This window comes from Sus scrofa, chromosome 14 (genome assembly GCF_000003025.6).
Source record: "Sus scrofa isolate TJ Tabasco breed Duroc chromosome 14, Sscrofa11.1, whole genome shotgun sequence".
Taxonomy (NCBI): domain Eukaryota; kingdom Metazoa; phylum Chordata; class Mammalia; order Artiodactyla; family Suidae; genus Sus; species Sus scrofa.
The window spans coordinates 62,465,012-62,480,679 of record NC_010456.5 but is presented as its reverse complement, the minus strand read 5'-3'; the positions used below and the strand labels follow the sequence as shown (position 1 = coordinate 62,480,679).

At 36.2% G+C, this 15,668-nt stretch overlaps 1 long non-coding RNA gene across 6 annotated transcripts in view; it reads left to right on the top strand.

The window, feature by feature from the left end:
• Nucleotides 1-15,668, top strand: part of LOC110256651 — a 399,823-nt gene that overhangs the window by 45,009 nt on the left and 339,146 nt on the right. For 5 of the 6 annotated variants that reach the window (XR_002338489.1, XR_002338491.1, XR_002338493.1 and 2 more), the window contains exon 3: nucleotides 2,508-2,580. The exons of the other annotated variant lie outside the window; for it this stretch is intronic. This is a non-coding gene — a long non-coding RNA (uncharacterized LOC110256651). The remainder of the gene's footprint in view (nucleotides 1-2,507; nucleotides 2,581-15,668) is intronic. 6 annotated transcript variants of the gene reach the window in all.

Genomic DNA, 15,668 nt, shown 5'->3' with positions numbered 1-15,668 from the left:
CCATGGCAACCTGAGCTACTGTGGTCAGATTCTCAACCCACTGCACCACAGCAAGAACTCCTGTGATTGTTATTTCTTCTGAGTTGTATCACTATGAAATGTCTTTTTTTATTTCTGGTTGTATTCTGTCTTAAAGTCTTATTTTATTGGATATTTAGTCCCTCCAGCTTTCTTATGTTTACTTTTTGCATAGTAAATCTTTCCCATCCGTTTACTTTCAATCTATTTATATCTGTATTTTAAAGTGGATTCTTGTAAAGAGTATGTGTTTGTTCCTTTTTTGGGGCAATGCTTTATGACTTTCTCTCATTTTTAATTGGAGCATTTAGTTCATTTGACATTTATTGTAATTATTGATATGGTTGGATTTAGAGCTCATAGTTTATTTGATTTTTGTTTTTCCATTCTGTTTGTTTCCCTTTGTTTCACCTTTGTTATCTCCTTTTAGTTCATTTGAATGTTTTTAGAATTCCACTTTAATATATTTATTGACCTTTTAGTTATATCTCTAAAGTCACAATAAACATTTTACAACATGCTTAGATTTAACATTATTTAGTATAAAATGTTGTAACCTTTTAGCCATTTATTGCAACTCTCCATCTTTTATACTTTATACTGTAGTTATCATTTTTATACCTATAAAATTAAACCCTATAGCACAATGGTATAATTTTTTTAAATAGTCATTTATTTTAATAAATAAGAGGGGATAAAGTCTTTCATATATACCACTATATTTACCACTTCAGTTTTTTTTTTTTTTTTCACTTCTTCCTCAAGTTCTGAGCTTCCATCTGATTATGCAACCCTCTCACCCCCACCCTACACACTCATAATTACTTTGCCATGGCCGTGGTTGTCCTTGACTTTGTCCTCTGGTTCTTCATGCCAGAGAGATTATAGGTTTTCTGTGGAGTTTCAGTTACTCCGTGAAGTGCCTACTATGGCTTGACCTCAGGCTAAAAACTTTTCCTTGCCTTGAAGGTCACAACTGTATCTGGGGATCTCATCACCCACCCTGGAACTCCATATGCCCAAGGGCAGCCAAAAAAGAAAAAAACAAAAAACAAAAACAAACAAAAACTCCTCAAATCTAATTGTAGCAGCTTGGGTAGCTGCAGAGGGGCAGGTTTGACCCCTAGCTCTGGAATTTCCACATGCCATGGGGGTGGCAAAAAAATAATAATTATTATCAACTTTACTTAGAAGTTTCTTTAAATTATGGATCCAACTGGATGTGTCCATGAGTTTGAAATGCATCTGGCTGCATTTAGCAGGAAGTGCTACTACAGTGACTTGAACAAAATCAGGCTAGTTTTCCTCACTTAATATGAAATTTAAAAGTAGCCAACTCACAGCTGACATAGCTGCTCAGTCAGAACATTCTTCCCTGTTTTCATGTCTATTTGCATAAAGTTTTGTCCTTACAGTCTCAAGTTGAAAGTTGTATCTGTAGACATTAAATTCATTTTCAAGGGATTAGTGGGGGCCCAACACAACCTGCTTTGCCTCAGAGTTACTCATTTTTAACACTGAAAGCCACAAGTTTCATTATTTGAACCAACAAAATCACATGACACCTATAATTTTTTCTTTTCATATTTAAAAATATCCTTAGGATTACAAAATAAAAACCAGATCCTACTCATCTTTCTGCAGAGTTAGGATCTGACCAAACTGTGGGTTATGGCTCCTTCTCACAATTTTGGATTACTTTTAGATGTAGCTAGATTCCCTAAGTTATGGCATTAACAGTCAAATTGAGTATCTCCAGGGAATGCTATTACAGAGTCTACCTAAGTAACTTATTCTTAGTATCTTTCTCTAAGAATGACTTAGTTAAATGTTATCATTTACAGTTATTTCAGCAAGTTTTTATAGTAATAGTTCAACATTTATGTTACAAAGCAAAGTACATATAGTAGAAAGCAAAATCAAAATACGTATTGTTTTAATGTTTTAAAATGTAAGTAAAGCTAAATAAGCTGAAAGAAATCTTAAAGTTCTGATAGACCAAATAAAAAAATCAAAAAGTTGAAGTATAGATATATTGAAATTAAAACACAGGACCATTTATATCTATGTTAAACACACTAGAACAAAATTTAAATGTTTCGGAGAGGAAACATGTCTGTTAGGTGGGTGAAGTTGCTTTAATCAGACTGTTTCAAAGGAGTTGGAAGAATCCAATAAGTGATCAATATTAGTTATGAATTCTAAGAAAATTAAAAGGAATTTCTAGTCTGATCCTTATTTGCTTTTTCCAAGGCATAAAGTAACATCCCATAGCTTAAGGAGCAGAATATAGATCTTTCCATAGTAAGCCTAAAACTATATAATCTGACTAATGATTATGTAAAATCTTATATAATCTGTTTTATGTAAGCTTGGTTAGGAATGTGTAACATGTGTACAGTGTTGTATAAACACAAAAGAAACCTAACAGCCATTAACATTTTCTTTTTATTTGCCTTGTTTTTTTGTTTGTTTGTTTGTTTGTTTAGTCCCTAGTTTTTCCATGAACCAGTGTTTGAAAAGCGTGAACACTAATAAAGAAACCCTTACCTTTTAATGAAGGTACTTTTTATTCATTTTCTCTCATGCCTAAGAATTATTTGACACAAATGCTTCTCAACTGTGTTTCAGCAATGTAAAATGTATTTTTTCATGTATGTGAAACCAAGTAATTCATTTTAATGGTAAGGATCCTTCAGGCCTGAAATGAAATATGTATTTAGCAATATTCCCTGACCCCAAGACTCCTTTGGAGCCACTCCTCTGACTTCAGTTGCCAAATTGACATAAGTAAGAATGGAATTATCTTGCCTAAAATAAAGGACTTGGAAATAAAACCTGCTAGAATGCTGGGGTTAGTATGTGGAGATATTTGAACAGGATGTGGCCATCTTCAATAAACTTTAACAAGTTATTAATTGAGGAAGTAAGAAAATTTCCAATTATATAACCTCATTGGTGGCCCCTATCTCAAGACCAGGCCACCCCTTCCTGTCACCCCCATGCTACAGCCTGGTCCGGGCCCAGGGAGCTTTCACTCTTCTCAGCTTGTTAAATGTCTACTATTCAGTGCTCCATTTCCAAATCCAACTCAATTTTAAGCCCACGATTTCAAATATCATCATGTCTCCCCGATCAGTGGTCTTAACTACTGAACTATATTCTTTTCTCAAAGTTCCGTTATTCTTAGTTCTCTATTAATAACAAAGAGAAATATCATTTAGGAACTGCCTTTCTAAACTTTTCCCAGCTACTGATAATTCAAACAGCAGAAACACTGTACAGTGATTATATTGGTACATGGCATATTCAACCCCAAGAGGTCTAACATGCAAAGGTTAGATTATCTGTCTATCTCATCAAGACAGTACAATGCTATCTAATCTCCTTTAGTGAATTATTCTTATTTCTGGAATTGCTCTATTTCATCTGAAATTCTCTCATACTTATCATCATGGGGTAACTGGTTTTATCTTTATCTTCCATCATTAGCCTAATAGCACATAAAAGTCGGTTCTCATGTGTAAGAGCCAAGAATGCACACACGGGAAATAAATATATAACACTACAGCTTACCCTTTTATATTTACTTTCTATAACATCTTTAAATCAATGCACACTTGTATGTAAACTCTAAGTAATTTCAAAGAAGACATATTTATCTCCTAAGATATGGAAGGGATAGAAATTAGGAAGACTAAAAATTAGTAAGGTGGTTAAATGAGTGGAAAATATTATCAATTGGTGGAAACTTCAGTTTTACAAACATAACTATGGATTCACAGTTGCTTTGTAGAGAGGGATCTTGCAGGGACTCTGATATAATTAAGACAGTCCCAAAGCCCAGCCTAGGTTTATGATAAGTATTCAGTAAATGTTTATGAAATACAGTGGTTGGCTAAAGAATATTTTTTTTCATTTTCCAATTTATATTTATAAGACTGAAGAACAAAATTTACTATTAAGATAGGTAGAGTAGAAAGGATATTAGATTTAGAGTCAAAGGGCTGGGTTCAGCCATTTGCTAGTGATATAATTTTTAGCAAGGCATTTCACCTCTCTGGACTCATTTATCTTTGAGAATGGAGACTGAAATCCCTCTCATAGAGTGTAGTGAGAAAAAATATATATAAAATGAAAGAAATTTTCTTACAAAGCCTAAAATATACACAAAAGTATTTTTTTTAAGTTGGAGTGATAAGAAAATAGGTTTGTTTTATTTAATGATAAAGATTCCCTGAAATTGAGTTGTACAACTGTAAATATAATAAAATTAATTGAGTAATTTAAAAAAAAAGATTCCCTAGAGCTTTTTACACATATAACTTATTTCGCATAAAAAACATAGACTTAAAATTCAATGAAATCTTAGATATCAGATTTTAGTTTAACATCTTTGTTTTACAATCAAGGAACCTAATGACTAGTGATGCTGAGTTCAAATGTATGAGCTATATTTGTGTTTGTGTTAGGGTCCCTTTTTTCCCCATTTGAAAAAAATCATTTTTTATTATTATGTTACTCTGTCTTATTGTGATAAGTTATGGGCAAATATTCGTCAAAAGCACTCCACATAATGAATACGGAGACCTAGACACAGAAAAGTTAAAATGTTCTGCTTTAGAGCACTCTATACATTCAGAGTATAACTGGGGAAATACACACCCACACACATTCACACGATACAGCCCCATAGTGCCTCCTAAAATGCCTTTAAACAATGCTACTTTTAGAAATTAATCAATGTGTTATTTTATTTCAAATATCAGTTTAGAAAACTTACTCTTTCTCAGATTTGTATCTATCCTCCTAGAGAATATTATTCTTCTACTAGCACCTTCTTTGCATCCACTGTGCTTTTTTGTTTTTCCTGGTCCTAATTCAACCATTACATTACTTCCTATCGTGTGTGATATGTGGGTTTCCCAAGACACACTATTTGTTCTGACAAATAGGAAGATATGCCTAAGGCACTGACATCTCTAAAAATGTTGCTATAGTTGACACTGCTTTTAGAAGGTATGTATCCAGGAACTACCTTCTTAGCCTGTAGTTTCGTATTATTTTCACATGATTTTTTGCATTCATCTAACTCCCACCCCCCTCTTTTATTGTAAGTTAAGAACTGAATGTTTGTGTCCCCCTCAAATTCATATGTTAAAGCCCTAACCCCCAGTGTGCCTATATTTGGAGATGGGCCTTTAAGGAAATAATTAAGGTTAAATGAGGTTAAAAGCATAGGGCTCTGATCTGATAGGATTAATGTCCTAGTTAGAAGAGATACCAGAGCTTGCCTCCATTCCAGTTCACAGAGAAGAGGCCATGTGAGCGCACACGTAAGATGACAGCTACCTACAAGCCAAGAAAGGAGGCATCAGAATGAAACCTTTCTTCCCAGCTCCTTGATCTTGGAATTCTCAGCTTCCAGAACTATGAGAAATAAATTCCTGTTTAATCCACATTATCTGTGATATTTTGTATGGCAGCCAGAATGGCCATAATGAAATCTGACAGATACATGAGTAGTAGTTCCAAATTTATATTAATTATAATAAAATATTAATATATTTTCCTTGGTTGAATTACTGGTAGGAGAAATTACTGTGTGTGGACACATGAAATCTTATTATGCCTGTTTTGTTGGCTTCTTGATTGACTGCATACTGTTGGGGAGGACCTGAATACAGCTGAATAGTTTTTTTGTATTAAAATCTGGCTGACTTTTTTTTCCCTTGCGGTTCCAACTAGTTGGCACAGTTGGTGCTCTTAGCTTGTTGAGAAACACAGATGCCTTTTCCCAGTATTCAGAAGCAACTGAGTCTCTATCTTCTTTTTATTTGTTCCTTTTTTACCCTGCTAAATCAATAATGCATGGTTGCCTTTTCATTGTTTTGCTGAGGTTTATTTCATTGCCTTGTGCTTTTTGTTCATTAGACATACAGAGCAGATGATAAATAGTCACTGGGAAAATAAGGTATTAGACAAAAATTCAACAGTGTGTTTCACAGAAAATGGCATGTCATAGATGCATTGTGTCTAGTGTAAAACAATTTAAAGATCCTTTGTGTGTAGGGGAAAAGCATCCTTTTTTTTAAAAGCATGGGAAAGACACCATTTTAGTCTGGTTTACAGGCCTTTAACACTGAGCAAAAGAATGATTAAACATGCATTTGGCCATCGTCCTAACATCTTTCTCATACAATTCCATGAGACCCTATATGTACTGCTCTGATAGCATTTAATACACAGAAATTACCTCTTTCCCTGTCTTTCCTCCTTAAAACAGAGTCTCCTTGAAGTCAGGGATTTCATTTTAGTCAGACTTTTCCCAACATTTAGCTTAGCACGTAGCTCATAAAAGGTTCTCAATAAAACATTTATTGTGTTGGATTGCATAGAAATGTTCAATAGATGTGGTTTTTTTTTTTTTAAGCCAGACAGTATAATCGCTTAACCATTGGAAAAGTAGTATTTTCTTCCCCTACTGCTCACATACTAAGGCATCCAATTAATAGTGTATTGTATTTTCCCATCTAATTAAACTGAGTGTATATAGACAGGATCTTAGGACAAACTCTCATTTGGAAGCAAGTTTGAATAGCACAGAAACAATTGTACTGGATTACTTTAATCTTTGAAAAAGGTTAAAGATGAATCTTTTTGTGTCAGGAAATAGAAGGGCTAACTCAAAAATATGAAAGGCTAAGGCATGGTCATCCAAGCATTTTCCTTTCCCCATAAATGAAAAGAAGCTTGGTCAAAGGCTTATCAAATATAAAGTAGGACTATGATAGTAAGGGAGATGAAATGGGGGGGTAGATTTACTGAGGAACCAGGTGAAATCTTTTTTTCAGTGTGAGATGAGTCGGTACTTAGTTTTATGAAATCATATTTGATGATTTGATATTTTTAAGAGAACTATATTAGGTCCTCCATTTGGAGTTCTTTAAAAACATTTATAACCTTTATTTTGAAATATTTTAGATTTATAAAAATGTTGTAAAAATAATGCTTAACTTCCCCAATTTCAACATCTTCCATAACAATTAAACTTATGAAAACTAATAAATTTACCATGGTACAATACTATTCAATAAACCATAGACTTTATTCAGATTTCCTCAGTTTTTCAATTAATGCACTATTTTTGTCCTAGGAAGCAACCTAAAATTCTACATTTCATTTAATACTTCATGGTTTTTTATTTTTTTATTTATTATTTCATTTTATTTATTATTACTTAATGATTTTATTACATTTATAGGTGTACAACAATCATCACAACCAAATTTTGCTGCATGTCCATCCCAAACCCTCAGTACATCCCCCCACCCCCCAACCTGTCTCCTTTGGAAACCATAAGTTTTTCAAAGTCTGTGAGTGTGTATCTGTTCTGCAAAGAAGTTCATTGTGTCCTTTTTTTAGATTCCACATATAAGTGATAGCATTAGATATTTCTGTCTCATTGTCTGACTGACTTCACTTAGCATGATAATTTGTAGGTCCATCCATGTTGCTAAAAAGCTGTTATTTCTTTCCTTTTATTTTATTGTATTGTATTGTATTTTTGTCTTTTTGCCATTTTCTTGGGCCACTCCCGCAGCATATGGAGGTTCCCAGGCTAGGGGTTGAATCAAAGCTGTAGCCACCGGCCTTCGCCAGAGCCACAGCAACGTGGGATCCAAGCTGCTTCTGCAACCTACACCACAGCTCACAGCAACGCCAGATCCTTAACCCACTGAGCAAGGCAGGGATCGAACTCACAACCTCATGGTTCCTGGTCAGATTCGTTAACCACTGAGCCACGATGGGAACTCCTATTTCTTTCCTTTTAATGGCTGAGTAGTATTCCACTGTGTATATGTACCACCTCTTCTTTATCCACTCCTCTTTTGATGGACATTTAGGTTGTTTCTATGTCTTGGCTATTGCAAATAGTGCTTCATTATTTCACTTTGGGGTTCCAAGATTTATGTTTTTCAGAATTCTTATATCACATCAGTTGTGTTTTTTTTTTTAATTTCCTAATTTTAATTCTCTGAACTTCTTGGGTTTATCATTTATTCACCCTATATAGTAAGTTTGTAAATTCCTCTCCAATTCATAGTCCCTCCTGGCCTCCTTTTTCTCTTTGTTGCCTCTTATCTCTGAAGCCCCTCTGACCAAGCAAGTAATCTACATAAAGTAAATCAGCTGAAATGTACAATTTTCACTTTCCTTTACGTAATTCTGTCCCGTATGGAAAACACATAAGCAGAGATTGTCAAGTCAGTCTGATAGTCTTGTTTGTGTTATATTTAATTTGTATTATAACATAAACAGGGTAGAGGTTTTAATAGGTTTTTTTTTTTTTTTTTTTTTTTTTTAGAGTTTGGGACTGTTATAACTTTCTGTCTTTCCCAATATATACCACTTGAGAATATCAAGATTCCTTTCTGAAAATAATGATTTCTTTTATCTCAGACATCAGTCAAATGAGGGTAAAAGATTTTATTCCGGTCTCTTTATCTGAGAATACTGGAGTCCATTAACAAGCTTTAGCATGTCTGTATCCATAAATGAATAAAATTATGTGTATAATATTTTGTTTATAAGTGTGGCCTTTTTCTAAGGCAAAGAGTCCACAATTCTCCTCTGACTATTAGAGTATCTCATGGTCCCCAAAGCTAAAGAACCATTTCTCTGGAATTGGATGTGTGGAGGAATCTATACCATCAGATAGATTTATTGTCCAAATTTAATGCAAAAAATACTTTGGAGCTATAAAATAACTCCACATGCCTTAAGTTCACAAAATGAGTATCCTTTCTTCTCCACACAATAATTTAGGAACCTAAAGTTCATTGTCCTCTATCTTTGTATTGATAATTATTGTATCTTTATACCTATGTTCTTTTGTGGTAAATTCTTTTTTTTCCTTTTCTTTCCAGAGTCCTTTTCAGGCTGGTTATTATTCCTCCTGCTTTTGCTTGTCTCTGTTGCACAAGCCATTCTTTCATCGATCATTCCTACCCCATTACTTTCCTTTGATAGGACTTCTTGCTGGGCATTAGCCCACCACCCCCTCTCTGATTCCTACTCCTCTGCTTGCTCCCAGGAAGTGCTCTGGCTAACAGAGTGTGTAACCATAGGGACTGTCAGTACCAACAGCATACCAAAAACACAATTCTGGAAAAAAACTTTAGCTTGACCCTTTCATGGGATCTTCTTAACAGAAAGCATGCCGTGTCCCAGGGTAGAATTAGAAATTTATAGCATGGAACTAAATTTAAACATAAAGAAAACAGACTCTCCCTTTTATTTGAGAAAGCATACTTTTCCCAGTCATTAGAAGGGGAAGGGCATGAGCTTAGGGGGCTAAATGATAGGATATTGCCTCTCATCCATCCACATTTAGGGAAAATGCTTCCACGCTAGTTCCCATAGATAACACCACAACCACCCCCAGCCCCTATCAAAAACCATGGGGTATAGAAACCACTTCATTTAGTTGTATATTACTTTTAACCGCTCTAAAGTGTTAATCTCAAATATGGTTTTCAAACAGAAAATGTAGACTATGACTCAATAATACTCAATATATTATGATGATTATCATTAACATGGTTCTGTTTACTGAGCAGTACTTCTGTACCAGATACTCTGTTATGTGTTGCATATACATTATCTGTAAATCCAACAGTAGACCTAAGAAAGAAACAATATCATTAAATTTTCCCATGAGAAAGCTGAGGCTTAATTGGCCGACATTTACTCTGCTGGCAAGTGGTAGAGCTGGCCGTTCTTGTGGTTGAAATTCAAGGTTGCAAACCCAAAGCTGCAGTACGTTTTGATGGCCAGTTGAAAATGAGCTGCTGTTGTTAGGAACTGGAGGTGGTAAGGCAAGGGAGAAGGGATAGGAAAAATAGTGGAATAGAGAGGTCTGTTCCAGACACTTACTAAAGGATTATATTAACATGTGTGTGTTCCATTTGTTAGTTAGATTTTCTTTTCCTTGAGGACAGTAATTTGGTTCCTTTTGATTGCCTTATTCATAATACATTCTCTTTTTTTAAGCATGAATTACTATTTATTTATTTTTATTTATTTTAATTATTTCCCCAATACAATTTTTTTTCTACTGTACAGCATGGTGACCCAGTTACACATAGATGTACACATTCTATTTTTGCACATTATCATGCTCCATCATAAGAGACTAGACATAGTTCCCAGTGCTACACAACAGGACTTCATTGCTAATCCATGCCAAAGGTAATAGTCTACATCCATTAACCCCAAGCTCCCAATCCATCCCACTCCTTCCCCCTCCCGCTTGGCAACCACAAGTCTCTTCTCCAAATCCATGATTTTCTTATCTGCAGAAACATTCATTTGTGCCTTATATTAGATTCCAGATATAAGTGATATCATATGGTGTTTGTATTTCTCTTTCTGACTTACTTCATTCAGTATGAGAGTCTCTAGTTCCATCCATGTTGCTGCAAATGGCATTATTTTGCTCTTTTTTATGGCTGAGTAGTATTCCATTGTGTATGTATACCACATCTTCCTAATCCAATCATCTGTTAATGGACATTTGGTTGTTTCCATGTCTTGGCTTTTGTGAATAGTGCTGCAATGAACATGTGGGTGCGTGTGTGTTTTTCAAGGAAAGTTTTGTCCAGATATGTGCCAAAGAATGGGATTCCTAGGTCATATGGTAGTTCTATGTCTAGTTTTCTAAGGTACCTCCATACTGTTCTCCATAGTTGTTGTACCAGCTTACATTCCCACCAACAGTGCGGGAGGGTTCCCTTTTCTCCACACCCCCTCCAGCACTTGTTATTTGTGGACTTATTAATGATGGCCATTCTGACTGGTGGGAGGTGGTATCTCATGGTAGTTTTGATTTGCATTTCTCTAATAATTAGGGACGTTGAGCATTTTGTCATGTGCTTGTTGGCCATCTGTATATCTTCCTTGGAGAAATGTCTATTCAGGTCTTTTGCCCATTTTTCCCGTAGGTTGTTGGATTTTTTGCTGTTGAGTTGTGTAAGTTGCTTGTATATTTTAGAGATTAAGCCCTTGTCTGTTGCATCATTTGAAACTACTTTCTCCCATTCTGTAAGTTGTCTTTTTGTTGTTGTTTTTTTTTTTATTTCCTTTGCTGTGCAAAAAGCTTGTCAGTTTGATGAGGTCCTATTGGAGTCCTAGAACACACTCTCACCTCATGCACGAAAATAAACTCAAAATGGCTTAAAGACTTAAATATAAGACAAGACACCATCAAACTCCTGGAAGAGAACATAGGCAAAACATTCTCTGACATCAACCTTGTGAATATTTTTTCAGGTCAGTCTCCCAAAGCAACAGAAATAAAAGCATAATATGTTCTTAACACCTTAAAATGGAGAGAAAAAGAGGAAGGCTAAAGGACAGTTGGGCTGAAAAGGAAATAAAGAGAGAATGAGAGCCATGTAGAAGAAAGAAAGAAAATGATGGAGAGTATGTGGGGAAAGAGTAAAGAAGCTAGCAAAAGGAGACAGTCTAAACATGAGGCAGGAAAATGAGGGAAATGAAGCCCAGTTTACTCTAATTTCCTGACTCAGACAGCTTACTGTTCACTTACAGTCTGAGCTTCAGGGAATTGTCATTATGGATTTCAGTCCTTTGACATAATAGCTAGATAGCTGAGTGCAGCTTTTCAATGATTTCATTCTTCAAATAATTTACAATCAACCAGGATACCTAGGTGCTCTAGGACCGGCAAAACATTGGGGGAGATATGCAGGAGTTCACAGCATATACATAGGTAGCAATAGCCCAAAGGGAAAGGAATTTTAAGTGCCATAGGGGGCTGAGCAGGGAAATGACTTCTGGTTTGGACGGAGAAGAAGAATAAAAGACTAGGTGCAGAAGTAATTCATTACTTGCTAAATGGGGAGAATTACAACCTTAGCAGTGAGATTGAGGGGGAAGATACTTTAAGAAGAGGGAACATCATTAGCAAGAATATGGGGGTGGGGAATCTTGTGTAATTATTTGCTTGGCTGGAATGCAGCTACACACCCCCTTTCAAGCCTTTTCTCCCGCCCACCTTTCTAGCAGTTTGTCACCCTTTTTAAAAAGTCTCCTTTATCACTTCTTTTCTTCCGCCCACCCCCACCTCCAGTTTTAGTGTTTCTACATTTTGACTTAGCGTGTACAGACACACTTTTTATAAGTCAGCTTAAGCCTTCTTGGCTTCACCTGTCTCAGAAATACTTCCCAATATTTTTAGCCCTGCCACTGCTATGGTGACCAACTCTGGGTGGGCCTTGCCAGCTGTCCCCCTGCTGACTTCACATGGATCTGACCCACAGTGCCTTGCCTCATGCCCACTGTGTGCTTTTACATCCCAATCTGGGGCTTCCCTATGTCCAGTGACTCATAAGATACCACAGGGATCCTAATGGTCACCTATGCAAAGAACAACCCCAAAGTAGAGGAGATGTAGGTATTGGAGAATAAGAACGTGGAAATAAAGTCTGTAGGGCAAACTTTCAACCAGTGGGAGATGGGAGCCATGGTTTGAAGTCAATATGTTTTTCTTCCCTTTGAGTTCTCCCTTACAGTGCTGATCTCAAGTCTGAAAAATAGTCCAGTTTGATATTAAGCAGCAACCAGCAGGGCAAAGAAAACTTGCGTTTGTCCTTCTTTCTTCCTTGACTTGTTCCCCTTTTTCAGCTGATGCTTTCATTGAATTATTTACTCTAACATATTAGTAGGACAGAAGCTTCTGCCTGAGGCTCTATTTTCTGGAGAACTAAGGCTAAGACATAAACATTCTCTTTCCTCTCTTCTCTTCTTCTCTCCTCTCCTTCCCCCACTTCCCCTCCTCTCTTCTTCCCTTTTTTCATTTCCTCTGCTCTGTCTGCTGTTTAAATGCCTTATGAGTATTTCTATGTGGATTTCTGGCAGATACTTCAAAGTTCTCTGAAGTCAAATTAACCACCTTTCACCTTGCCTAAACTACATATCTGAGAGTCAATCTTAGCAAGTCTATTTCCCATACCTTTTGATTCCATTTATCACTAAAGCTTGCCTGTTCTTCCTCCTAAATCCTCCCTGATTCATCCATTTCTCCCCTTTCCTACTGCTCAAGTTCAGGCAAACATGTCTTTCCCAGATTTCTATAATATCCTCCTACAGGTCTCTTGGCTATGTTTTAATCCCCCTTAAACCTCTACTGTATATGTGAGTCAGCTTGATCTTTCCAAAATTATAAATTCTAACTTGTTACAACCTAACTGGAAATCCTTCAGCAGATTTGAGATGAAATCCAAACTCTTTAGTGTGACTTCTGAGGCTCCCAACTGCCCTGCACTGTCTTCCTTTTTAAACTCTTGATTCTATTCCTTCATCTTTACCCTGCCAGATTTCATGTCCCTTGGTCATTGTTGATCCGTTAGAGATGCAGATTCCTCTCCCTCAATTGTTCTTCCTTTGCGTCTCTGATTTTTACTCATTCTTTCCATCTCAACATAATGACATTTCCTTACAAACTAGAATTTGAGGTTCAGAATCTGAAGCAATTTTGCATAGTTTTGATCTCCAAATTGGGGATTACAATTTAGATGGTTCAGACCAGAGAGTTGGAAGAGTTATCAAAACTTATTAAGAAGATGAAAGGGATGATGGTGGCAGAGGGAAAAGCTGAGCCACCTGCTAAAGGTATTTGCAGAAGGTGAGAGAATGTCCTGGAGATTAGTACACAGCAAAGTGAGGATTCTGCTTTGATATGGGATTGCCATTGCAGATCACCATGGAAGAGGTTATTCCTGAGCTGCCTGCCAACTCAGTGACTACTGTAGCAATGAGATTAAAACAAGTGTAGCCCTGATCCTGGGGCTTAATGATCCACCTCCAACAGAGCTTCAGCTATGTCCAAAGGGAGCTCAACAGCTACAGTTGGATTCCTGCATAGCTCCAGTGGCAAAATACAACAAAACTTTGGACTATTGCTTTTGTATATACTAAAGTACATGTTGGAAAAAAATTAGGTGCTTCAACACATAGGACTGATTAGAGGCCAAATTGATGGGAATAGGTATATTTTACCAATGATTAAATTCTGTGGACCTAACCCAATTCAGACCTTCAGTCTAAGTAGCCTGTGTAGATAGAGTATTTTATTTATGTTTTTAAACCTCAAGTTCAACATTTGTAGGCTAAATAAATTCCACTTAGAAGATTTAAACACCAAAAAAAAAAAAAAACTTCCATATTGCTAAAAATTAGACCAACCTGCTTTAAAAAAATCTGTGCCTGCTTGCACACACCAAATGGTAGTTGTTAGTTGTGCCAATAACACATGACAAGTGGAATCGAATGTTCAACTCCTGGGTATTTTGGAATCCCTGAAAAAAAAAATCCTGACATCAATTTCACTTTTAAGCCATATTTTGACTATCTAATTAAAAAATCATTTTCACTTATTTATTCATTTAACAAATATCTATGGAATACAGCAGGACCCCAACTCTGCTCTGATGGAGCATATAGTGGATTAGCAAGATAGGTATTAAATCATTTAGTTATTAATTACAGTGTCAATGCAGTGGTACAAGGGGAAACATCCTTAAGTTCTTTTTCCCTTGTGGGCTCCAGGCTACATTAACCCAATTTTGCAGCATCATAAATTATGCTAAACTGATGTTAGGGCTAACACATTTTAGATAAAGTTTTTTAAAAAACAGTTCTGTGTGTAAGTTCCATTACCTGAAAGAATTGACTCATTGATGATTTCGTTAAAATTTTTTCTAGGTTCCATGTGTGTGTTCTGTTGCCTAGAACTGACTCACCTATGAGTGATGCTTAATGATATCCAGAGAGCCATTTCCTTACTTTTTAGCTCAGGTCTCTGACAATGGATGAGCTGCAGAACACAATGTGTTAGAAAAGTAATTTAGCAATTTATTCCTCAGCTAAAACCTGAGAGAGGCAGCTCATTTTCATTTAACAGGCAAGCATACTCTAAATAGCCTTTTTGAGGTCCTATCATGAGTCAACAACTAGACTAGAATCTGTCTGTGCTTAAAGTGCCAGGCTTTCGTCATAAATTCCCTCAGGCCATCCTTCTTCTTAAAGAATATTATCTCTTATTTCCAGAATGAGTCGATCAAAATAATTGATTCCACAGTAACTTCCTGATGCAATGTACCATAGAAATGACCCTATAATGAAGTAAATGGAAAGTGGAAGCATTCTTATTGCACTAATCATTCATTGAACAGTGGGGCCTTCAATTTAGGATTGGACTTAAAATGACTTTAAATAAACAATCCACAGTGTATCTTGGCAAAGAAGTGGTCAAAGAAAGCTGAGAAAGGTATGAAATAAGTTAGGAAGGAACTAATTAAAAATGTACTGCAATCTGGAGGAAAGAAAGTATCTCAGGTGAGATTCAAATGTGACTTGTGGAGTTTAGCTAATAGTGCTGCCAGGGCTTGAGGTAGAGAAACGTCCTTAGGAATGACAACATATTGAGATGAAAACATCAGAGGAGGAATGCAGAATTGGAGGGATTTTGTTGGGGCCTTCAGAGGTCACAAAGAGAAAAATAGCCCCTTCAATCCTGGAAAGCCTGCCTGGCTGAGAGAGTGGGAATTGCCCCGGTTCGAAGCCTA